Raw genomic sequence first — 25,754 nt, forward strand, 5'->3', positions numbered from 1 at the left:
TTCAACAACTTTCAAAATTTGACCTTTGCATAACCTTTAAAGGTCACAAAACAATGTTGTGGACATTAAAATAAGGAAACAGGATACATGTTATGGCTTATTGGAGTTAGTTCATCGAAGAAGGTCGAAAACCCGATTTGATTGCCACAACTTTGAAAATTTGACCTTTATGGCCTTTAAAGGTCAAGGATTATGACCTTTGGTGCAAAACATTCTCTGGAACATTCCAGGAACAATACAATGTCATATAGGCTATATGGCATTTCGCACTCCTCGGATTATCCATATTTTGATGAAATCAGCGTAAAAACAAACTTGAAGGGGGCACCACGGGCAAGGTGTTCAAGATAAGAGCAAAATGGTTTCAAGCCTTTAGGTGGGGAATGACCTCAAGATTATGCATAAAAAAATATTGTCATCCTAGCTCTCAAAGTTTGGGCGGTCGTATGATTTTTATGTCAAAATTCACAGTTTAAGTTTTTGACGTTGTGATGAAAATTAAAAATCGGACAAAGACAAGTTTTAGATAATTCATTTTGCTATTCAAATACCAAAGAACCCATTCCATTCAGTCAATTCCCGAGAAGATAGATTTTTAATCTGACTACCCCTAAAAATGGCTATTTTTTGGGCGTGGCTCCACCCACAATGGGCATAGCACGCCCTCATCCAGGAAAACACAACCAGACATTGATATCGAACACATAACCAAGTTTCATCAAGATCGGATCAAAGTGCATGGAGTTATGCTCTGGACAGACAGACACACAGACACAGACAGACACACAGACATAACGAATATAGTGGTCACTATGGCTGGCGCTCGTGAACCAACACTCTCGCTGGCGCTCGTGAACAAATAGGCTCTATGCACCAAGCAAGTGATGTCACAATGGAAGGTAAGGCTCTGCCATATTGAGTGGAAAAAAATCATGGATACCACGCACATGTCACGCGAACTTCTGGGCTATTTCCATGGATTAGATGATATTTCTAAGAAGAGGTGGTGCGAAAAACTGAAGCTGTGTGGTCTTAGTGAAGATCCTTATATTATTTCAAAGGATAAATGGACAACAGAAAGGAAATTTTGTCCTCAAATCGTTTTCCCTGACATCTATGTTTACCTTGTTGAAACACCGAGTCCTTACACTCAAGCCAGCCTGAAAGCCTTCAAGAGTATGGACGCTTACTCATATTATGTCGCCGGGTTTGTTAGTGACATAATCTCGACGAAAGCTGACAAGAACTGTATTATGATGAGGGCAAAGGTTAAGCCTGTTTTCTTTCATTTCACTATTATTGTATTATCGTTGTTGCTTGTTTTGTTCAGCAACCAGCGTCACTTTTTTTAACCTGACTGCTACCACAAGTAAATTTCAAGTGAAGCTCTTGTCTAAATGCTAAGTTTGTACAAAATCTTCGTTCGTCAGTTTGCTTACAGATACATTATATTTTTTCCATGACAAACATCCGGTGTAATGCCACACTGCTGTAGATATTTACAAGTGATCGTTGTTTTTGTATTTTACATATCAATGTGACTTTCTGTCGTGAAACACCTCAGAACTGTGCGCGTTCGACAGCTGTTGGAAAGGCGATCTGGCCTGTCTCATTCTGTCAATAAAACAAGGGATATAATGCATTATAATGATACAAATCAGACAATATTTTGTAACCACCAGCTATTTAATACCAACTACTGAAATAACGTATCAGAAATTAGTTACATACCGGAGACAAAATGAAGGCCCCACAACCAGTCATGTTCGCCAGGCCGCCATTTTTCTCTTCTCAGAACCGATATCCAAAGATTTCGTCGGTCTACTTCGGCGGGAAAGCGGTAAAACTGCCCTCCAGAGCCTTTAGTATATCGCTGAGTACATCCCGGGGCACAACAACTCTTACCCATTTGCAGAAAAAAAAAATCGCTTGCTTGGAAATAACGGTGTCGTTGAAGTGGAGACTATCGGTTGTTATGGACGCGGTAATACTTTCTTGCCTCTCAATATGGCGGAGCTGCCACAGTCACGTGACCGGTGACGTCATCTGAATAAGGCCAACACTCGATAAATATCACAGTAAGAAGTCGAAGAGCGAATGGGAAAGCAAATACGCCGACCGACCGACCGATTCGGGGTGACCACAAATGGTCGACAAGAGGAAGTGACAATGCGTACAGATGAGGAATGAAGGAATTGGTCGGTTGGGTAAAGCTCATGACATCACCCAGCCAATGGAGTCAGACTAGAGCGGAACTAAAACTAGTCTAATACTAAAACGATTCTAAAACGGGTCCACGGGTTTAAAGAAAGAAAACGGGTCAAACCCGCAAAATACGGGTCACTTGCCATGTAAGCGTATGTCCTTCCTTCCGTCTGTCCGTCAAAAATGAAGAACCTTTCTAACCCACCGTGTTTTGTCCGTTTATAGTTTGTTGTTGTTTCGTTTTTTTTTGTTATTGTTTAGTTTGGGGTTTGTTGTTTGGCCTGTTGGGGAAGTAACCGCCAGTCCGCCATGGGGATACTTTTTAAGCGGTGTAGCAGTTTCACTTCACAGCTTCCTTCCGACATGGATGCGATTTTTGCCTCGTGATGTTTGACAAAATAATTAATAATAATAAAAAAGGAGGTGGCTTCAAAAAAGGAAGTGGGTGGGACGATCAACTAGTAATTTGTTGTTTTATTTGGCCTGATCATGTGTATCCTAATTATATAATTGGTGCAGCCAATGGAAAAGTGCCACACTTGAGGTGGGCGGGGCGTATGCTCGCCAAGTGCTGTGGTGAATATAGTACAGTCAAAATGTCGGATGACCCCCCACAAATTGCAACAAAAGCAAACTCAACAGATTTGATTCCTGGATATGTCCTCAGTGACAGAAAAAAAAAGTCTTAAGGGATCCTCCAGGGGGAAAGTCCTGAAATCATGGATATCCAATATGGCCGCCACCCGGCTTGTTTGTTGAAAATGAGAAAATTGTTAAGATTGATATTTTAAAATGTAAATATGTTTTTCTGCATTCTAATTGTTTCTAGTTATGGTCAGTATATTGATATACAAGAATAATTGTAAAAAAAACAAATGTATTGAGGATAAAATAAATAATTATAGCTTTTTTGTCCAAAAATGTCAATTTTTTGTCCCGAAAATTTTTTTTTACCTGATACTGATTTTGGCTCCTGGACCCCAAAAAAAAAAAGAAACGTTGAAGACACAAGATGAAATCAAGTCTATGGCAATATAATATAATTATATAAATCATTGAAACATGACAAAATTCACAATTCCACTCGGGGCAATCACATCTGCCTGACGAAGGTTTCGAAATGAAAATTCGCATTAAACTCAAAAACTACATCCATTATAAACTTACTATACATGTTGAGAAAAATCAAGCGTATTAAAGTTAGAACTCGACAATGTCGTCATCATCCTCATCATTGTCACATGGAGTGTTTGTGCAGCCAGAGCCCCTGCAGTTTCCACAAGCTGGAGTGCACTCAATGTTGTGCATCTTCCATGTGCATCTCTTGGTGCTACATTCAGCCTGGCAGTTGCACCTAATGACACGTAACATCTTTTCAGGAGCTGGAGCTATTGATGTCTGAAGTGGCACAAAACCCTCGTCACACTTCTGCCAACCCCAGTCTGTCGGAAGAAGTATGCAAGTCTGACGTCTTGAAACGAATCAAAGACCACCTTCAGAAGCATGCCGAGTCTGCAAAGATATCTTCTAGAACTTCAGCGCTCTGGGTTCAGCATATGGACATGCTTGACATTCTACACAAATACATCCGGGCAGAGCGCACTGGGAACTGGGCACTACATCTACAGGCCATCCAGGAAATGCTGCCTTACCTGGCATCCTCAGGCCACAACCTGTATGCCAAATCTGCAAGGGTTTATCTGCAGCAGATGTGCAACCCCAAAACTCAACATCCCAATGTCCAACAACGTTTTGATGAGGGGTTCCATATGGTTCGACGAAGTGATCGCCTGTGGGCAGGTCTTTCATCTGACCTGATCATTGAACAAGTTCTGATGAGAAGTTTGAAGACCAGCGGGGGGCTCACACGAGGGCGAGGAATGACAGAGCAACAACGGCTGGTATGGCTACTATCAATGCCTGCCTGTGCAGAAACAAACCAGGCAATGCAGGAGTTCACAGGTCTGAACTACAACACTGGAGAGCAGAAGAAGGACATGACCAAGGCAATACAATCTCGTGCAGCTATCCACCAGCCCTCTTTGATTCCTCTCTTCAGCTCCGAGAAGCACACAAGCCAGTCTTTGCTGATGCCATCTGGGATCTTCTTGGATCCGATGTCCCAGCCGATATCCCCAATGATGGGCAACAGTATGTTTTGGATGGCGGGGCACTTGTTCAACGCATTCCATGGTCTCGTGGATCTACATACAGAGACATATGCCACCAGTACACTGATTATGTAACGAAGAAATACGGAGATGCCATAGTCGTGTTTGATGGTTATGAGAGTACCAACACGAAGGAAATGACACACCAGAGACGGTCTAAAGGGGATGCTGGCACTACTGTGACATTTACAGCTGACATGCATCTCACAATCAAGAAGGAACAGTTTCTTGCCAATAGGCAGAATAAACAGCGATTCATTTTTATGTTGAGTGAAGAGCTTCAGAAGAAGAACTGTGAGACACATCATGCCTCAGGGGATGCTGATCTCCTGATTGTACTGAAGGCCGTGCAGTCTGCAACTTTCACCAACACTGTGTTAGTTGGTGATGACACAGACCTCCTCGTCCTCCTCTGCTACCATGCAGGCTTAGAATCCCATGACCTCTTCTTTTGTCCCGAGCCAAAGAAGAACACGAAGAAGCCTCACATCTGGAACATTAAGGCTACAAAGAAAATGATTGGTACAGACATACGCAAGCACATACTGTTTCTACATGCAGTTCTTGGGTGCGACACAACATCTCGTCTTCATGGGATTGGAAAGGGAGCTTCCCTCAAAAAGTTCAAAGCAAACAGCACATTCCATGAGCAGGCCAAGGTTTTTGATACATATCCAGCTTCCGTATGTGATGTGGCAGATGCAGGAGAAAAACATTGGTGATAGTCTACAACGGAAAGTCAACTGACACCCTGGACACCCTCCGGTATCAGCGGTACTGGGACAAGGTGGCTTGGAGCTCCTCTCACGTGCAACCACAGACGTTACCACCAACATCAGAAGCAGCAAAGTATCACAGCCTGCGCATGTATCTGCAAGTCCAAGAATGGAAGGAATGTGCAGATGAACTTCTTCCGACAGACTGGGGTTGGCAGAAGTGTGACGAGGGTTTTGTGCCACTTCAGACATCAATAGCTCCAGCTCCTGAAAATATGTTACGTGTCATTAGGTGCAACTGCCAGGCTGAATGTAGCACCATGAGATGCACATGCAAGAAGCACAACATTGAGTGCACTCCAGCTTGTGGAAACTGCAGGGGCTCTGGCTGCACAAACACTCCATGTGACAATGATGAGGATGATGACGACATTGTCGAGTTCTAACTTTAATACGTTTGATTTTTCTCAACATGTATAGCAAGTTTATAATGGATGTAGTTTCTGAGTTTAATGTGAATTTTCATTTTCATTTTCATTTCGAAACCTTCGTCAGGCAGATGTGATTGCTCTGAGTGGAATTGTGAATTTTGTCATGTTTCAATGATTTACATAATTATATTGCATTGCCATAGACTTGATTTCATCTTGTGTCTTCAACATTTCTTCTTTTTTTTGTGTCCAGGAGCCAAAATCAGTATCAGGTAAATTTTTTTTTTCGGGACAAAAAATTGACATTTTTGGACAAAAAAGCTGTAATTTTTTATTTTACCCCCAATACATTTCACTTTTTTATAATTATTTTTGTATATCAATATCCTGACCATAACTAGAAACAATTAGAATGCAGAAAAACATATGTTTACATTTTAAAATATCAATCTTTACAATTTTCTCATTTTCCCCGAAGCCGGGTGGCAGCCATATTGGATTTCCATGATTTCAGGAATTTCCCCCCGGAGGATCCCTTAAGACTTTTTTTCTGTCAATGAGGACATATCCAGGAATCAAAATCTGTTGAGTTTGCTTTTGTTGCAATTTGTGGGAGGTTGACCAAATATTTCTGCTAAAATGCCTGTACTAATACTGAATGAAGAGAGTTGGATAAACTGGAATTTCCACATTTCTCTTGTTACCTCTGCCACCACAGGTGAAGGGTTATATTTACACCCCTCTCTGTCTGTTGGGTGGTCGCTAGACTACCGTTTTTCTCAGGTTTTCCGTCTGTCTGTATGTTGGGTGGTTGCTAGACTTCCGTTTTTTTGGGGTGGTCGCTTGATGACCGTTATTCTCAGGTTTTCCGTCTGTCTGTATGTATGTAATGGACAGCTCTGGAGGCCAGAGGAGTCAACCAATTTTGATGAAACTTGACTGGTAGGTTCATACCAGGATGTAGTTGTATGCTTTTGAGCACCGTTGCTATGGACGCCACCGTTGCCTTGCAACGAACGGGGCTTTGAAAATTTTGAAAAAAATCCGAAAAATATTTATATTTTTTTTTTTCGAAAATCAAAAATCGGCTTCCGTGCTTTTATGCGCACGATAATCAACCTCTTTGTCAAAAAATTTCAGCCAGATCCGTCAAAAACTGCATCACTAGTATGCAATTATGTAGCGACCACCCATGTCGCCTACCGGGTTGTCTGTCTGTGTGCAGGATATCTGAAGAAGTTGTGGATGGATTTGGCCAAAACTTGGTGGACATGTTGGGTGCGTGACAAGAAAGAATTGATTCCATTTTGGTGAAGATCTGAATATGGAACCGGATATGATGATTTTTTCAGTGATTCTTTGCGATATACCATTGAGAGATAAGATATACCATTGAGAGATAAGGCCAAAAACGATACATAGAATGATATTGTTGTGTCCAGGGGAGGGGAGAGGGGGTTAGCCCCTTCCTGGAAGGATAGCCAAACAGTTTTCTCCTTTGGAGGCGAACACGTAATCCTTGGAAATTTTCGCACACACGGGAAGGAAGGGCGGCAAAGACACGTAGTTGACAGAAGCACGAGGGTTTATGTTTATACTTGAAACCACGACAAGGAGACAACACAACCAACTTCAATAAATACGGGGGTTTAATGAAAATAAAACAAATATATGTAATGGTGATCATTCAAAGTGTAACTAGCAGCCGTTGAAGACAAAGTCTTCGATATCCCTGCCATAGTAAATGAGGATTAACAAACTTATATTCCCTAAGCGTGTGCAATATGGATGTGAAGTTTCCCCTTGATCTGACCAGCCATTCTGGAGAAGATGTTTGGAGGTTTTAGGGTAATTTCAATATGGCCGCCAAACCATGTGACCTATCAATTAGAAATTAACAAACTTCTGAAAGGATGTCTTGGGGAAAGTGTATGTGAAATTTTGCCTCAATCTGTCCAGCTGTTCTGGAGAAGAAGATTTTCAAAATGTATTGATTTTCAATCCAAGATGGCTGACAAACCATGTGACCTATGACATAAATTTACATTCTGCCTCCAATTCTCCAGTGGAATACGTGTGTGAAGTTTCGTGTTAATCAGATGAGGTGTGTTTGTCTATCCAAAATGGCCACCAAACCATGTGACTTGTGATGTCATAATTTTTACTATGTATGCAGACATGATGGAAGATGATAGTAGCAAATTTTCGCTTCGTTAGGTTATGTGATTCCAGAGAAAACATTATTTAATATTTTCTTGAATCCAACATGGCTGCCAAACCATGTGACCTATCAATTAGAAAATATCAAAAGGCACCAGTTCACCACTTGCTTGATATGTGTACCAAATTTCGTAAATATATATTGAGGGGATTTGTAGTTAAGCTCTGGAAACGAAATGTGATGGACGGACGGACAGAACCCATTTCTATATCCCCCGCCAACTTAGTTGGTTGGCGGGGGATAATAACAGAAATGGAACATGAGGTAAAACTAAATTCCCATTTGCGTCACCTCCACATAGACTTTAATACAGACAAGGGGACAGAATAAATAAAAGAATAATCCTCCCCCCCCCCCCCACCGGGACTTAGCTGTGTGTGCCCAGAGATGAGTTTCTGGAGTTTGATGCTCGCCAAACCGCGTTGTCACGGCGCAGGAAAACACACCCCAAAATAAACACCAGGACTCAGAAACCACCATGCAGCTTCTTTTCACGATTTCACTTTCCGAAGCCACTCCTCCACAAAAATGGTGCCGCCTTCTTCCCCGATGGCCCAACACGAGGCTTTGAGGTGCGGTCTCACATGACCCAGCCTAACAACAAATGGCCAGTATCTTGCTCCGTCAAGTGAGCAAATCCGTCTCAGCATGAACACGAGAATCATGCAGCCTTCTTCACTATGTCGAGGGAAAGCCAGCCCTTCTCTTCCAACCACGATGTCCTCACTCGCTTCTGTCCCACACCTTCTCTGACTCCATCTCCATACTCCATCCTCCTCTCTGATGTCACGCCCATTCATCATCCACTCCAGGGGTATGGTTTTCGAGTTGTCATTCCTGGAGGCGGGGTTTCTTGTCTGCTTGGACCGTGCAGCTCGGTTGTTGTTGTTTTAAGGACGTGATCTCTTTTCATCACCGGTCTGGAAATGCAGAAACATAGGAAAAGGTGACAGGGGGCAATCACATACTGGGAGAAATTATCCTTAAACCATACCTAATTTAACACAGCACCACCCCCATGTGGTGACAAGTAAAACTTAAGCTCACAGTTTCCCGACTTAATTTACGTCAAGATGTATCCTCCATATCAACAGACCATGCTACTTTATACAATCCTATCTTTACAATGAAGTTCCTCCATCCATCCCACAAACATAACACAGCCACCTTCCCCCCCCCCCCACTCACCCCTCGGAACCATAGCTCCTGCAAGATCCAATGCAGGTGGATACCATTCCAGCCTTACCACTTACCGACTCACACTTAATTGGCCAATTAAGTAAATTAATAGGGGCTGTGGGAAGCGAGCCGTAGCTAATTTACCTATTCTCCTTAATGTTCTACACCCCTGAAACACAACAATTCAAATATTTGCAAAACTCTTGGTTCCTTGCTCCTAACTCCTAAGGCAGATAAAAAAAATGTCAGAAAGCACACACAAAAACTTACTCTAACAGACAAAACCTTAACCAAAAACTGTCACGTTTCTACAACCCCCTTCTAAAGACTGCGCTCCTCAGTGGATGCCACAATACCCAACGTTACTGCGGAGTCATCCCAATTTACCTACTCAAAATGTCCACTGCCCTGTCTTTCTGGTACAGGTCAGTGACATGGATCAAATGAACCTTCCCTCACACACTCACACATAAACCCAATAATCAATCATTCATTTCAACCCTGCAAGACCATGGCTTAAACGTTATTCCACAAACGTGTGATCCTCAACTAGGCAGCGGGAAGATACAGTACAACCAAGATGGTGGGGGCTCTTCCGGTTGAGGTGCCTGCAATCCCAAAAACAAGTCACTCGACTTATGACTTATTTGTCCCGCCCCCCCCCCTCAACTATTTGGTCCCTAACAGCCAAACAGCTCTTATGCTGTAAGCCCTGCCAGGGAGGGTCTCCTCACCATCCAGGCTCTCTCATCCTCATCTGGGTCACCAGGGTTCTCCCTACTGCTCATCGCCAAACCAGACCTCCCTTCGACAGGCCCCCATTTCCAGACACCACCAGCTGCCAGAGGCAAATTACCTTGGGGGGGGGGGGCACAGTCACCGCTCCTCCAGAGGTTGATCCATTCCTGCAGACCCACATATCTTCCCCACCCACACAATCCAACATCTCATTTAATCCCCTGTTATCAATCAATCTTTAAACATTGCAATGCAAAAATGGTGATCGTGTTCCTACACTGCCATGGCCTGCATACATGTTATAATTCACATTCATTCTCCAAACACAACTCAATTCTTGTCACTTAACAGACACCAACACCACAAGACAATTCTGGTTTCCAAACCAATCCATTTACCGACCACCGAGTCACTCTCACCCGCTCCTACCTTAATTACCCATGTCCCAATTTCTAGCAAAACTGAACCCTTGGGACAGTAAGCATCAAGGCACCTTACCCTAAGTGCAAGTCGTCACAGGTTGGTCGGGTCCAAGAGTGTCATCTACCACTTCTAGTTTTCCTCGTACCCTTCCAATCCACCCCTGTGGATTTGTTACTTTCAATCTCCCAGGATTCCAAACTCCCCTTTTTTTCATTTTCTAAATTTGCCTATTATTCCAAAATCTTGGAGACAACGTGGCTGATTTTTGGGTGCAGTGGTAGACTTCAAGCATAACTTCGATGAGGAGATGTCAGAAAATCAGATCAGCCACAGGAACTGTATCTCTAAAATCTCTTGCGAGAGGCAGCAGGATCGATTCCTGCACCCCCTCCAAGATCCAGTAGACCCAAGTTTCTCTCATCCACTCCCAGAAGCCTGCACCCCTCTCCAGCATCTGAGAGGCCTAGAGTTCTCTAATCCGCTCCATGTAATCTGCACCCCCCTCCAAGATCCAGTAGACCCAAGTTTCTCTCATCCACTCCCAGAAGCCTGCACTCCCCCCTCCCCCCACCAGCATCTGGTAGACCTAGAGTTCTCTCATCCACTTTGTGAAACCTGCATCTTCCTCCCGGATCTGGTAGACCCAAGTTTCTCTCATCCACTCCCAGAAGCCTGCACCCCTCTCCAGCATCTGAGAGGCCTAGAGTTCTCTCATCCACTTTGTGAAACCTGCATCTTCCTCCCGGATCTGGTAGACCCAAGTTTCTCTCATCCACTCCCAGAAGCCTGCACCCCTCTCCAGCATCTGAGAGGCCTAGAGTTCTCTAATCCGCTCCATGTAACCTGCACCCCCCTCCAAGATCCAGTAGACCCAAGTTTCTCTCATCCACTCCCAGAAGCCTGCACTCCCCCCCCCTCCAGCATCTGGTAGACCTAGAGTTCTCTCATCCACTTTGTGAAACCTGCATCCTCCTCCCGGATCTGGTAGACCCAATGCTCTCTCATCCACTGCCAGAAGTCTGCATCCTCCTCCAGGATCTAGTCGATCCAATGTTCTCATATCCACCCTCGATCGATGCCTGTATCCTCCTCCTGGAAAAACTGTGACTACAGCTATAATCCAGACAGACTTTCCCACAGCCCAGTGGACCCAGTTAAAACTGTATCCCTTAGGTGCACCAGGCCGAGGGCGGAAAAAGGCCACGTCCGGCTGACCCACAACCATCATGAGGACAACAACTCCCAGGCACACATGGATGCCACCAACTGTACTCCACCATCCACGATAGACAAAAGCTAGACAAACAGCCACTGTGGTTAATGCAAACACCATCACCTGACCTTGGGCTGTTACGCTCATCTGCTCGGTCACTTGCAATCAGAGTTGGAGTGAGTTGAGATGTGGTTTGGCCTCATGCAGCGCTTGCTCCAGCTTCCCTGCTCAAATTCCTTGTTCCTCAACCTGCTGCCATACTTGGCAGTATGCCTGCTCAAAGGCCTGCTCCTGTTCTTTCTGTTGGCATTTATCCTGGCCCCAACTTTCTTCTGACCGACCTCTTTTCACCACTTTCTGGGCTTCGCTCTTGAAGGACTACAGTTCAATACACAATGCCCTGATCTCCTGGCGTAAGCCATCAGCAGATCTTTTTCATCGGGTCCTTCTGTAATGCTGGGTTCTGGAATCAGCAAAGGCTGTGGTTCTGGTTATAGTTCAAGTTTTGGCTCTTCCTCACCTGAAATCACCACGACTGGACTCACATGCTCAGCCAGCGCAGATGCCCTCATGTCCGGTCCCTGCTCCCTGTTCCCCATTGCACCACAGTTGTACCTCCGTGGGACGAGAGACAAGGAAACTCAGATCTGGTATGACATGGGTGAGAATTGCCAGATGACACTGTCCAACCTGTGTCATGGAGACAGCACATGATAGATCCAAAGATGCAAAACCTGCTTCAAAAGAGCTGAACTCACTGTCCATATAGGCAAACAGCTCCACTGTCAGCTTAAAAACGGGGTTCATGTCACTCTCTCCTGCAGTGCCAAGCTCCCTGTCTGTCACTGCCAAGCCAGGTGGAAAAACCGCGACCACTCAATGTGGAAGTCAACTTTCCCCACGATCAGCACGATGAAGGTGGCCACAAGCCAACCACAAGGGTCATGACGGTGGTTCCACATGCGACCAAGTTCCTTTATTCGAGTAACTTGAAGTGAGGAATCCTGCAGAACATTGTAGTGTCCATCCTGAAAAAGCCGGTGGAGCAAACCGCAGAACTTCCCGCTGAGAACAGAGTTGCTGGAAAGGGAGAAAGTTCCTGTGACAACCCAGAAGGTGTTGGCACCTTGTTCTCGGTGGGTGCTGAAGACACAAATGCGGACCTGTTTCTCTTCCAAGTCTGCACTTGACTCACTCTGGCCTAATTTAAGATGAGCCTCCCGTTCAACCAACAGGAAGGCACAGCTGCTGCAACTCTCGTCCTCAACACATCCTTCTTGGGATTGCTCCAATCCTGGCTCGACAAAACAAACTTCAAGACTTGCCTTCCTGTAAGTGCCAAGTTCAGGAAGCAATGCTTCAGGAAGATCACTTTCCTCACCCAGCACGTTCACAACTTCAATGTCATTCCTCTTCACAGTATCCAATGTGTCCTTCCCTCCTGCACAATCATCAAAAAGCATTTTTGTCCATCCACATTCAACAACAGCTGCACCATCTGCATTACAACAGCGAGAAGCACCAGACTCATCATAACCTTCTGCCTTTGGCATCACTTCCACACGGTTCATTAACAGTGAGTAATCGGCCTTCACAACTACTATCCAGATCTGAACTCTGAGATTGGTTCTGCAAATTCATTTCAAAAACACCGCTCTCCCACATGACCATTTAACAAGCATCGTGCTCTTCCTCTTGACGTCCATCTGTGACTGTTAAATCGCCTTGCACTTTTTCAAATTGGACAATTATCTCTCCAGAGTTTACATTAGCCAGCTCACTTTTGATTGTTTCAAGATCAACCAACCACTCGGTACTTGACATGTCAACGTTAACCGTCGCTCTCCTCCACTACATGTGCTGAAAATGGTTCAAACATTGGCTCTGCCAAATCTGCTTGACCCATTTCAGTAACATCCCCAATGCCAAAGTGCAGCAAGTCCAATTTAACTTCACCATTGGCTTTGTACGAGTCAGTCAACCCAAGCATGGTCTCAACAGAACGCTCAACGTCACCATTGAGATGAACAGAAACTTTTGGTTCTATCACTTCTCCTTTGATGGATTTGTCCCAAGTGTTCAGCTTTTCTTTAAGGAGGTTGGTGTCAGGATTTGCACTCCGACCACCATAAAACACATCATTCCACAAAACCCTCAAATGTAAGGAAATCAGAAAACCCACTCCGTCGGAATATCTCCTGTGCTGCTGCCCTCTGCAGGGCAGCTCACCGGATGACGGATTTGAGGCAAAGCCTTTGGGACCTACATTCCTTGATGATAGGAGGAAAACCACGGTGTAAACCTCAAGGGTCAGATTGCGGTGGTATGTGGCGGAGTGGTGCTGAGGTGTCATCCACCAGACAGCAGTCTCCTTGGGTTAACTTGAAGTGGGCCCTTCGGGTGGGTGCCTGGAATGTCCTTTCTCTAAGAGAGGACGATCACCTGTCTCTGTTATCGTCTGAGCAAAAGCGTCATCTGAGCACTCTCTGAGGTTTGGAGACAGGATTGCGACAGGTCGTTTCCATGGTCTCTGTATACACTCCGACCGAGGGGAGTGATCTCACCATGAAGGACGCATTCTATGCTGCGCTCGAGTCTGTAGTTGATCTGTGCCCCAGGTGAGATACTCTTCTGGTCTTGGAGGATTTCATTGCATTGACTGGAACTGATAGGGATGGATATGAGACATATGTTGGTCCTCATGGGTCTGGAACTGTGAAACAGAGTATTACGAAGTTCCTTAACATTGCAAGAAGTCATGGACTTAGGGTGGCTGGTTCATGGTTTCAGCACCCACAAGCTCATCACTGGACTTGGTATTCCAACGCTGGTAATGTGGCAAAGGAGATTGACCATTTGCTCGCTGATGGTGGCTGGAGGATGATCCAGACCTGCAGGGTCCACCGGAGTGCTCAGTTCCTGAATACCGACAACAGGCTTGGTGTAGCAACTCTGAAATTGCAGCCTAAATCTGGGAGAATGGTTCCATCCCAGCCTCGGCTGGATGTTGGCAAGCTCAAGGATGAGTGGGTAGCTGAGGAGTTTGCGAACAAGTTTAGTGGGGATTTTGGTGGGGGGGGGTCTTGCTGCTTCGGAGAATCCTGAAGAGTTTTGGAGTGCCTTCAAAACCACCATCCTTGATGTTGTCAGTGGATGTCTTGAAACTCACGAAAGGGCAAAGAAGAACTTTGTCTCTCAAGGGACACTGGATACCATTGACCAGTCATATGGCCAGGTTTAATGGCAGAGCTGAGCAGTTCAGGTTGCTGAGGCGTAAAACTTTACGTGCCCTAAGAGTGGACAAGGATGCCGATGTGCGAGGAATCTGAGTGGGGGTAGAGCATCACCTGCAGTTAGACTACAGTTAGAGCAAAGTTGTATTGCAGTTGCTGCAGTTGCACTGCAGTTAGACCCTCATTGGACTGCAGTTAGAGCAAAGGGTGTTGGGCTCTTGACAGACGAGTCTGAAGTGAAGGCCCGCTGGGCCGGTTACTTTGAGTGGCTTTAACAGGCTGATCCACCAGTTGTCGAGTTGGACACCAGGGGTGTTACTATCCCTATTGCTGACCCTCCAATCAACTGTGATCCACCTTCGTTTGTGTTAACACAGGCTGCGGTGAACCAGTTGAAATTGGGTAAAGCTCCAGGGATCTGTGGCATCCATGCTGAATTTCTCAAAGACTGGTGGAAATGCTGCACTCGTTTCGTTCCATGCAGTTCTGTGCTTTGCCTGGAACACAGGCATCGTCCCAACTGACTGGAAGAGAGGCCTTGTTGTCCTTCTATGGAAAGGGAAGGGTGATCGCCAGGACTGCCACAACTACCGAGGGGTGACACTGCTTTCAGTGCCGGGCAAGGTCTTTGCTCAGATAATGCTTGATGGAGTTCGCCACCGTCTGCTTTAGCACCAGAGCCGTCAGGCTTTACACCAAAGAGGTCACCGATTGACCGTATCCTTGCACTTCGTGTCCTCACCGAACGCAGACGAGAGTTTCGGCAGGGGCTGCTTGCAGCCTATGTTGATCTCTGTAAAGTGTTTGATTCAGTGAATCGGGATGCCCTCTGGAGGATTTTTGGTCTTTGGAGGATGCCACCAAAACTGACCAATCTGATGTCTGAAGTATACTCTGGTGCTGAGAGTGCTGTGAGATGTGGTGATACCATCTCTGACTTATTTCCCGATGTTTCTGGAGTTCGTCAGGGGTGTGTACTGGCCACCACACTTTTCAGCGCTTGTATGGACTGGATTCTGAGGAGGATGTTGGAGAGATCAAGCTGTGGTACATCGTTTGGGAATGTCAAGATCTCTGACCTTGATTTCATAGATGATGCAGTCATCTTCAGGGAGACTCTCGATATCCTTTTGGGGGCCCTCAAGGTGCTGAATGAGGAGTCTTAACCAATGGGATTACGGGTTTCCTGAGTCAAAACGAAGATCCAGGCTTTCAATGACCTCTTGGATGCTGCTATCTTGTGTGTACCTGTTTGTGGTGAGGATGTTGAGGTCGTGGAGAGATTCATTTTCATTGGCAGTGATATTCATGTCTCTGCTGGCTGTGAGCCAGAGATCAATAGATGTCTGAGTCAGGCTTTGGGAGTCATGGATTCACTGGATCATGGGGTGTGGCATTGCCAGTACCTGTGCAGGAGGACAAAAGTCTGAGTCTTCAGGTCCTTAGTGCTTCCAGTCTTGCTCTATAGATGTGAGACTTGAACTCTGACCAGGGATCTGAGATGGAAACTTAATTCCTTTGGTACGAGATCTCTTTGGAGAATCCTTGCCTATCGCTGGTCGGACTTTGTGTCCAACGAGCAGTTGTTGAGAGAGACTCAAATGAGATTTGGTACCTGTAAAGTCCATGAGCGTCAGCTGCAGCTGCATGGACATGTGGTTTATTTTCCTGACGTTTATCCTGCTCACCACATTGTCTCAGCGTGGGAGCCTCGTGAGTGCAGGCCAATTGGCCGACCACGTTCCTCATGGTTGCAGCAGGTTAATCAGTATCTCAAGGATGGGGATGGGCCAGGCATATGCCTGGGGGATGGCCAGACAGAGGCCCCTGGAGTACCGGTGGAAAGTGGATGCAGCGATGCGGTGCTCCGGCGCATGCTTCCATTCCTGACCTGATTTTCCTTGTTCTTTGATTTTTCTTGATTTTCTTATTTGATTCTATTGCTTGGTTTATTATCGAGTTTTCTTTATTTTACCTTCATTGTTTTTTAAATAAGAAAGGCCAAGGCCACAAAAACCTCAGTAATTTTGAAAGAGGGGTGATTGTTGGGGTGCGTTTGGCAGGAGCTTCAGTGACAGACAGCTCAAATTGCTGATGTTTTATGAACAATGGCATCTCAGGTGATGTTGGCACGGAACTCCGAGGGAAAGATCCCCAAACCCTTAGACAAGGGCACAAATCTACCTACCACAAAAAGGAATGAAATAACTCATTCTCGGTAATCCTACGTCGTGTGCACGTATGTTCTCAGGGGTACCTTTCCAGTACCGTGTGTGTGTGTGGTGTTTATATATGTGTATGTGTGTGTGTGTGTGTGTGTGTGTGTGTGTGAGATGTTTATATATGTGTGTATGTGTGTGTGTGTGTGTGTGTGTGTGTGTGTGTGTGTGTGTGTGTGTGTGTGTGTGTGTGTGTGTGTGTGTGTGTGTGTGTGTGTGTGTGTGTGTGTGTGTGTGTGTGTGTGTGTGTGTGTGTGTGTGTGTGTGTGTGTGTGTGTGTGAGATGTTTATATATGTGTGTATGTGTGTGTGTGTGTGTGTGTGCTGTTTATGTGTGTGTGTGTGTGTGTGTGTGTGTGTGTGTGTGTGTGTGTGTGTGTGTGTGTGTGTGTGTGTGTGTGTGTGTGTGTGTGTGTGTGTGTGTGTGTGATGTTTATATATGTGTGTGTGTGATGTTTATATGTGTGTGTGTGTGTGTGTGTGTGTGTGTGTGTGTGTGTGTGTGCTGTTTATATGTGTGTGTGTGTGTGTGTGTGTGTGTGTGTGTGTGTGTGTGTGTGTGTGTGTGTGTGCTGTTTATGTGTGTGTGTGTGTGTGTGTGTGTGTGTGTGTGTGTGTGTGTGTGTGTGTGCTGTTTATATGTGTGTGTGTGTGTGTGTGTGTGTGTGTGTGTGTGTGTGTGTGTGTGTGTGTGTGTGTGTGTGTGTGTGTGTGTGTGTGTGTGTGTGTGTGTGAGATGTTTATATATGTGTGTGTGTGTGTGTGTGTGTGTGAGATGTTTATATATGTGTGTGTGTGTGTGTGTGTGTGTGTGTGTGCTGTTTATATATGTGTGTGTGTGTGTGTGTGTGTGTGTGTGTGTGTGTGTGCTGTTTATGTGTGTGTGTGTGTGTGTGTGTGTGTGTGTGTGTGTGTGTGTGTGTGTGTGTGTGTGTGCTGTGTGTGTGTGTGTGTGTGTGTGTGTGTGTGTGTGTGTGTGTGTGTGTGTGTGTGTGTGTGTGTGTGTGTGTGGGTGTGTGTGTGTGTGTGTGTGTGTGTGTGTGTGTGTGATGTGTATATAAAGCTCTGGAAAAAATGAAGAGACCACTGCAAAATTCTCAGTTTTTCTGGTTTTACTATTTATAGGTATGCGTTTGAGTAAAATGAACATTTTTGTTTTATTCTATAAACTACTGACAACATTTCTCTCAAATTCCGAATAAAAATATTGTCATTTGGAGCATTTATTTGCAGAAAATGACAACTGGTCAAAATAACAACAAAGATTCAGTGTTTTCAGACCTCAAATAATACAAACAAAACAAGTTCATATTCATTTTTAAACAACACAATCCTAATGTTTTAACTTAGGAAGAGTTCAGAAATCAATATTTTGTGGAATAACCCTGATTTTCAATCGCAGCTTTCATGCGTCTTGGCATGCTCTCCACCAGTCTTTCACATTGCTGTTGAGTGACTTTATGCCACTCCTGGTGCAAAAATTCAAGCAGCTCGGCTTTGTTTGATGGCTTGTGACCATCCATCTTCCTCTTGATCACATTCCAGAGATTTTCAAAGGGGTTCAGGTCTGGAGATTGGGCTGGCCATAACAGGGTTTTTGATCTGATGGTCCTCCATCCACACCTTGATTGACCTGGCTGTGTGGCATGGAGCATTGTCCTGCTGGAAAAAACAATCCTCAGATTTGGGGAACATTGTCAGAGCAGAAGGAAACAAGTGTTCTTCCGGGACAACCTTGTACGTGGCTTGATTCATGAGTCCTTCACAAAGACAAATCTGTCTGATTCCAGCCTTACTGAAGCACCCCCAGATCATCATCAATCCTCCACCAAATTTCACAGTGGGTGCGAGACACTGTGGCTTGTAGGCCTCTCCAGGTCTCCGTCTAACCATTAGACGACCAGGTGTTGGGCAAAGCTGAAAATTGGACTCATCAGAGAAGATGACCTTACTCCAGTCCTCTACGGTCAAATCCTTATGGTCTTTTGCAAACCTCAGCCTGGCTCTTCTTTGCTTCTCATTGACGAAGGGCTTTTTTCTAGCTTTGCACGACTTCAGCCCTGCCCCAAGGAGCCTGTTTCGAACCGTCCTCGCCGTGCACTTCACCCAAGCAGCCGTTTGCCATTCTTTTTGTAGGTCACTTGTTGTCATCCTAAGGTTGTTGAGTGACATTTGAATGAGTTGGCGGTCATCCCGGTCAGTGGAAAGTCGTTTTCGCCCTCTGCCAGTCTGTAGCTTTGTTGTCCCCAATGTCTGCTGCTTGACCTTGTTCTTATGAACCGCCGTCTTTGAAATTTTAAGGATGGAAGCAACGTGACGCTCGATGTATCCACCAGTAAAGCCAGAATTGAACCCTTCTTTTCCTCACTCAAAACTTTTCTTTTCAACTCTTTTGGTCTGGTCAATAGTTATTCCAATTACTTTTGAGGTACTACTAGCACTGTTTTTGCCATCCAGCTGGTCGTATTGCAAGAGTTTTGTGATGACCACAGCAGTGGTTTTTATACTTTTCTTTGTTAAATAAGATTCGGTTCAGGTGATCACCTAATCAGTACCTCACTAAGTAGAATGAGGTGTGCCTGTGTTGGAATTCAACAGATACTGGAATGGAATGGCTGTCATACATGTAGAGATCCTGATTTAAATTTTTTTTTGGAGTGATCTCTTATTTTTTTCCATAGCTGTATGTATGTATATATATATATATATATATATATATATATATATATATATATATATATATATATATATATATATATATATATATATATATTGTTAAGGGTTTCCGCCGCGTTCGGCGTGCGGACGATCATTCTAGCCAAATCGCGGTGGCACGCCCACCGAAGGCCGCAATCCAGTCGTGACTTTCCGGACCAACCCCAAAATCCAGTCACGGATGCCTTAACGCATCATAAACTAGCCAATTCTTCTGTCCACGCGCTACAGGGTGGATCGCCGAATTATCGATGTACCTAATTATTCGCGCGGACAGAAATACCGGGAGTTTATACCTCGACGGGACCTGCATGAAAACGAGCCACTTAAGCGGCTCGTTCCGTATGCGAGGCCAAGCGGTTATATATTGCCAAGTCCCGTCGGACGAGATTATTTAATTTATCGACTTTAATTAGCCAGTTAATTCCCCGAACGCACCATGGCAGTCAATGTAAGGAAAGGGATGCAACGAGCAGGTGCACGTTCAACAATGGGGGCATTTATTTTCACACTCGGCACGTAAGCTGTCAGTGGGGGGATGGGGACAAGACACGAGCAAAAGCCTACAGCCGATCGCTATTATATTTACAGCACGCACTTAATACAATTCTACTTAGAGGGACAAGGTGCCACAGACGTTTATACAAAAACCCAAGAAAGAAAAGACACAGGCTCGTAAGCCTTTAATATTCCTCAGAGCCGGGATGACCGAAGGGGCTCCGAGAGGCCGGGCCTGAAAACTTCACTATCTGAAAACATGGACCAACTTCTATGTTCTCATCCAAACTCTCTCTTCCTCATATGTGGCGACTTCAATTGTCATCATGCCAGTTGGCTAGGTGTGGGTACCTCTCTCACCTATCATGGCACCTCAACAAAATATTTCTGCGACTCATTGGGACTGACTCAATCGGTCAACTTCCCTACCCGGATCTCACCCAATGGTACTACATCTCTTCTGGATCTGATTTTGACAAATTTCCCTGACAATATCTGCTGCTCTTCCTTTGCTCCAATCGGTTATTCTGACCACGTCCTTGTCAAAGTGGACATCTCTCTGGGTATTATCAGAGAACCACCTCACCGCCGTCGAGTCTGGCATTTCACTCAAGCCGACTGGCAGGGTCTCCAAGCAGCCATCAAACTTATCGACTGGTCTCCTATCTCCACTTTCTCCAACATCAACTCATCCTGGGAATTCTTTCAAAGAAACTTGCTCTCCCTCATGCACAGATTTATCCACTCTCGTCTTCAGTTGTCCTACCCTTCCTCCCACCCTTGGTTCACTAAAGCTTGTGGTGAGGCTGTTGTCCTGAAACAACTTGCCTTTGCCTCATGGAAAGCAAACCCAACTGAGAGCAATCTCAGTTCCTTCCATAAAGCTCAGAACAAGTGTGTAAATACCCTCAGGAGAGCCAGAAAACAACATCTTTCTAAGCTCAAGTCTGAACTTTCAAACCTCTTGCCCTCCTCAAAATCCTGGTGGCGTCTAATCAAATCTGTTTCTGGTGTATGTTCCCCCTCCATCCCTTCCCTAACCTCAAATGGCCGCACTGCTGTTACCGCACGTGAAAAAGCTGAATGCCTAAACTCGGTGTTTTCAACTAAATCTTGAGTCCAAAACCCATCACTTTCTCAACCCACCATATCCCAGTCGCACCAAACTTGTCCCTGGACTCCGTGTCCTTTTCTTCTGACAAGGTGGAGAGCTTACTGTCAAACCTCAACTCAGATTCTGCAACCAGTCCGGACGGCATCAGCCCACGTGTCCTCAAATCTTGCTCTTCTGCTCTTGCTCACCCTCTCTCTGTTCTGTTCACCCTCTCATTTGCTCAAGGTCATCTGCCATCTGCTTGGAAATCAGCAGACATCACTGCCCTGCATAAAAAGGTGCAAAAACAGATCCCTGTAACTACAGACCAATCAGCCTTCTCCCAATCATCAGCAAGGTTATGGAATCCATCATCGCTTCAGACTTCAAATCCAATGGCTTGATTTCCGATCATCAACTTGGTTTCAGACCAGGTCACTCTACCCTGGATATGCTGCTTCTGCTCTCCCAAAAAGGATGGAAGTCCTCAATGCCAGACAGGAAATCCGAGCCATACCCCACGACATATCGCGTGCTTTTGACATGGTCTGGCACCCTGCCCTGCTCACCAAACTCTCTTCCTATGGTATCCAAGGCCATCTCCATTCATGGCTCGCAGACTTCCTCTCCTGTCGCAGTCAACGTGTGGCCCTAAATGGAGTTCTTTCATCCCCCCCGTCCTGTCCAGGCTGGAGTTCCTCAAGGCAGCGTTCTGGGCCCTGTTCTTTTTTTGGTTTTCATCAATGATCTCTCCGACTCTCTGGAAAATCCTCTATATCTCTTTGCTGATGACTCCACCCTCTGCCGCACCATTGGTCATCCCTCAGACCGGCAAGCAGCAGCTTCTTCGCTCACTGCAGATCTGGATAAAATCACAAACTGGTCCAACACGTGGAACATGTCTTTAAATCCAGGTCGTATGATTTTTATGTCAAAATTTGCAATTTTCTAAGTTCGTGACCTTGTGACCTTGACCTTGGGACGAAAATGAAAAATCGAGCTCCGTGGGGCTATGCAGTTGCCATTGGGCTAACCAAATACCGAAAACCCCTGCCAGATTCGACAAACCCCTCGGGGAAGATGGATTTTTATGTCAAAATTAGCAATTTTCTAAGTTCGTGACCTTGTGACCTTGGCCTTGGGACGAAAATGAAAAATAGAGCTCCGTGGGGCTAAGCAGGTGCCATTGGGCTAAACAAATACAAAAACCCGTCAGATTCGACAAACCTCCTAGGAGAAGATGCAAATTGAAATTGGCTACCCCCTAAAAACACATGTTTTTGGGGTGCGGCTCCGCCCATAATGGGCGCACCACGCCCATTCTCAGGAAAACACAATGAGATCATGATATAAACCTCCCACCAAAATTTTATCAGGATCGGATTAAAACCCACGGAGCTGTGCTCGGGACAGACAGACAGACAGACAGACAGACAGACAACAATAACGAATATAGTGGTCACTTATTTTTTTTCGTGAACCAATATGTATGTATATATGTGTACATATATATATATATATATATATATATATATATATATATATATATATATATATATATATATATATATATATTGTTGCGGATTCATGCCCGCCGGCGTGCGAGCGGCCACGTAACTCGAATCGCGGCACGTCGCCCACCGGACGGACAATCCCGTCGTGACCCTCTCGGACTAACGCCGGGAACTAGTCACGGGTGGGCCTTTCGGCCTCACCACGATCGTGCCAATCGGCCCCCCGCGTGGGATAGGGTTGTTCGCCAAATTCGACCTACCTAAGTACCCACACGGAGGGTAGACCGGGCGATCGCACCTCGCCGCAGGTCGACTTCGGACACGGGCCACTTTAAGCGACCCGTTCCGTACTATCGGGATAACCGAGCGGTGTTATCGTCAACCTCGACGGTTCCGATTAATTATCGGGCGTATTTAGCCCACGACCAACCCTTTACGTGAAGTAAGGTGGAGATTCAATTAGAGAAAAGACGAAGCGAAACGGGAGAAACAGTTCAACATAAAGCACATTTATTCCATGGCAAACGGAAAGCACACATATACAATTACCACAATTATGCACCAAAAGCAAATGTAAAAGTAACACGACAATTCTGCACAAAAAGCAAATGCAACAAAAGAGACACAATGCAGATCTACTACCGACTACGCGAGCACACGGCAACACTTACACAGTTTTACTTCACAGACGGCGCCGACAACACATATACTCCAAAGCAAAAGAAAAAGGGGCCACCCTCAACGACAAGGGGGCAGACGGGCCTGGGGCCGAGACCGCGTCGAGCCTACCCGTCTGGTGATGAGCCGCAAAATGGCGGCGGCGCCCCGACTCCGCGGGCCTCGCTGGCACTGCCTGGAATGGGGTGGGAACGGGGCCCCCTTCTCACACTATCGCAGCGTGGGGGGGAACGGGGGGGGTTGTTGATGCTCGGGGGGTGGAGGATATTTGGCTGGCTTGGGTCCCGCGACGAGCGACTCCACTGCGACCTCGACCGCGTTCCCGGCCTCCCCTCTCTGCAGCTCCCCGACTCTGACACGAGCGCAGACCTCCACAAAGCTTCTTGGCTTCTCCAGCCTCTCCGGACCCCGACAGACACTCTCTCGACTGATTTCGCCGCCGCCACAATTCTCCAACTCTTTCCTCTTCTCAACTCTTTACTCTTCTCTCCCAAATTCGCCCCGCGCTCGGCGCTTTATAGTCCGACAGGGGAAATCATATGCAGATTTTTGGATCAGGAACGGCTCGGGGGCGGAGCCACGCTCCCCCATTGGATGGAGGAAAAGTGGGCGTGAATCATTCTTGATCCGCGAATCTGCATATAGCGATTATACTCCGACGCGCCTGAAGGCGGGGCCAAATCGCCCCACGCTCGCTGATAGGACGGAACAGAAGTGGGCGTGAATCATTCTTGATGCGATTTCTCGGAAAGGCTGGTGTTTTTGCACCCGCTGCTCAGTGCGCGCCCTGTACGAGTCCAGTATCGGTGCCCACAAGCGGCGCGGGAATGGCGGTGATGCGATGGTTGCGAGGGCGAGTTGTGACGGTAAAGGTCGTGGCTGTTGGCGTTGCTGTTGTTGTGAAGCGGCGTTGCGGTTGGTGGTTGGTGTGTGAAAGCGGTTGTGGAGAAGGTGGATGTTGTGAAGGCGGTTCTGGAGAAGGTGGCTGTGGTTGTCGAGATGCGGTTGGTGGTGGTTGTGGTGGTAGTAATGGCGGTTGGTCCAAAATAAAGATAGTAAAAGAAAAACGGCTATCTCGGAGGGTCGCAGCCCGTGAAGAAGGGGCTTGAGTGGAGAAGGGGCGGAGTCCAGGGTGCGTGGATAGAGTGGTGGGCGGGTCAGGTGGATGGGTGGGGTCGACGTTGTGTGAGCAGGGACAAGGAGGCGGAATCCAGACAGCAGGAGGCGGGTCGTGCCGAGAGATGAGGGCGAGGCCAGATCGAGCGAGCGAAAGAGAAAGAGAGAGAGGCAGAGGGACTGCTCTGACCTTTATAGGACTTGCAGCGTGGGGGTAGGGGGGGAGGGGCCACCCCAAAGCAAAACGTCATCACCTGAATCGGGCACTCCGATTGGCCCCACCCCTCACGTGGCCTGCTAACTTTGGCTGGAAACCGCCTCACTTCGTTTCCGGCAAGGTCATCTCAGACAGGGGCAATACTCTCTCCGACCCCATGACATGACATCAATCGCCCACACCGAAATTGGCACGCGAATCGTCCTGCAAAAACCCCCGGGCCTTGCCCTGGTAACTGGCCGAGGGTCCCGCATGCCCGCTTGGGCTTCGACCAGTGCCGATCAACGCGCTCGCTCCGCGCACCGATGTGGCCCGCACTGTACATTCCCCGGCTCGATCGCAGCTTTGCACGCCATAGAGACGAGAAGACGTTCACCATCTGTGGAGAATCCGCTGCTGCCAGCGAGGGCCGAAGGTACATCGTTATGGATAAATCCATGCATGTTTCGTGAGCGGCGTACGTGTCTGCCTTCGGGCACATTCTATACCGTGTGCGGGGTTCGGCCATTACGCACGTGGCCAGCGCCCACATTCGCACGACTCCGCTAGCGTGTGTGTGGGGTGAACACCAATACGTGTCGGACACTGAGGTTGATAAGGAACGTGCCACCTTCTACCTCACACACTTGTATCCCACCCAACATGGCGTGGAGTCGCCTTTATCAGCCTCCGTACGCATTTCGCGCAGCATGGACATCGTGCTGGCTGTGCTTCCTGTGTTGTGAAAAACACCATTCGTGCAGCCTCTGAAGAGGTATTCATTCGCATGTCATTTTAATGCAACCGGCAATCTTCCCCAGATCATCGGAAGCTCGAGTCGATAATCCCGCACTGTTAAAGGCACTGTATGACTCGCTGCACACGTTGGGTTGAGGGCTCTGCGCCGTCGTTTCCTCACTGCGGCACCGCACGAGCTGGCCTCCATGAGGGCTCACCTCACAGTGAAGGCGCACGTGGCTGATTTACCTCAGGAATAATCAGACAAAAAGAAGAGGGACGAAATGAAGAAAAAAAATGATGTTAGCAAACCTAGCTATGAGATCATTGCAACGCACTCCCTTGTTGTCCTGCTAGGCAAAAGGAAAGGGACTATCTACACATTTAATAATGGAATAACTGTCTTGGGACCACTGTCTGTTGGATGCATGCGGTTCCAAGAACTGCAACAATATAT

At 46.5% G+C, this 25,754-nt stretch overlaps 1 long non-coding RNA gene across 4 annotated transcripts in view; it reads right to left on the reverse strand.

Moving 5' to 3' along the window:
• LOC147015968 (uncharacterized) overlaps positions 1-25,754 on the reverse strand; it is a 153,337-nt gene that overhangs the window by 96,829 nt on the left and 30,754 nt on the right. For all 4 annotated transcript variants that reach the window (XR_015049955.1, XR_015049956.1, XR_015049954.1 and 1 more), the window contains exon 2: positions 8,106-8,664. This is a non-coding gene — a long non-coding RNA (uncharacterized LOC147015968). The remainder of the gene's footprint in view (positions 1-8,105; positions 8,665-25,754) is intronic.

This window comes from Eptatretus burgeri, chromosome 12 (assembly GCF_056783735.1).
Source record: "Eptatretus burgeri isolate ZD-2024b chromosome 12, Ebu_testis_v1, whole genome shotgun sequence".
In the NCBI taxonomy this organism is placed as follows: domain Eukaryota; kingdom Metazoa; phylum Chordata; class Myxini; order Myxiniformes; family Myxinidae; genus Eptatretus; species Eptatretus burgeri.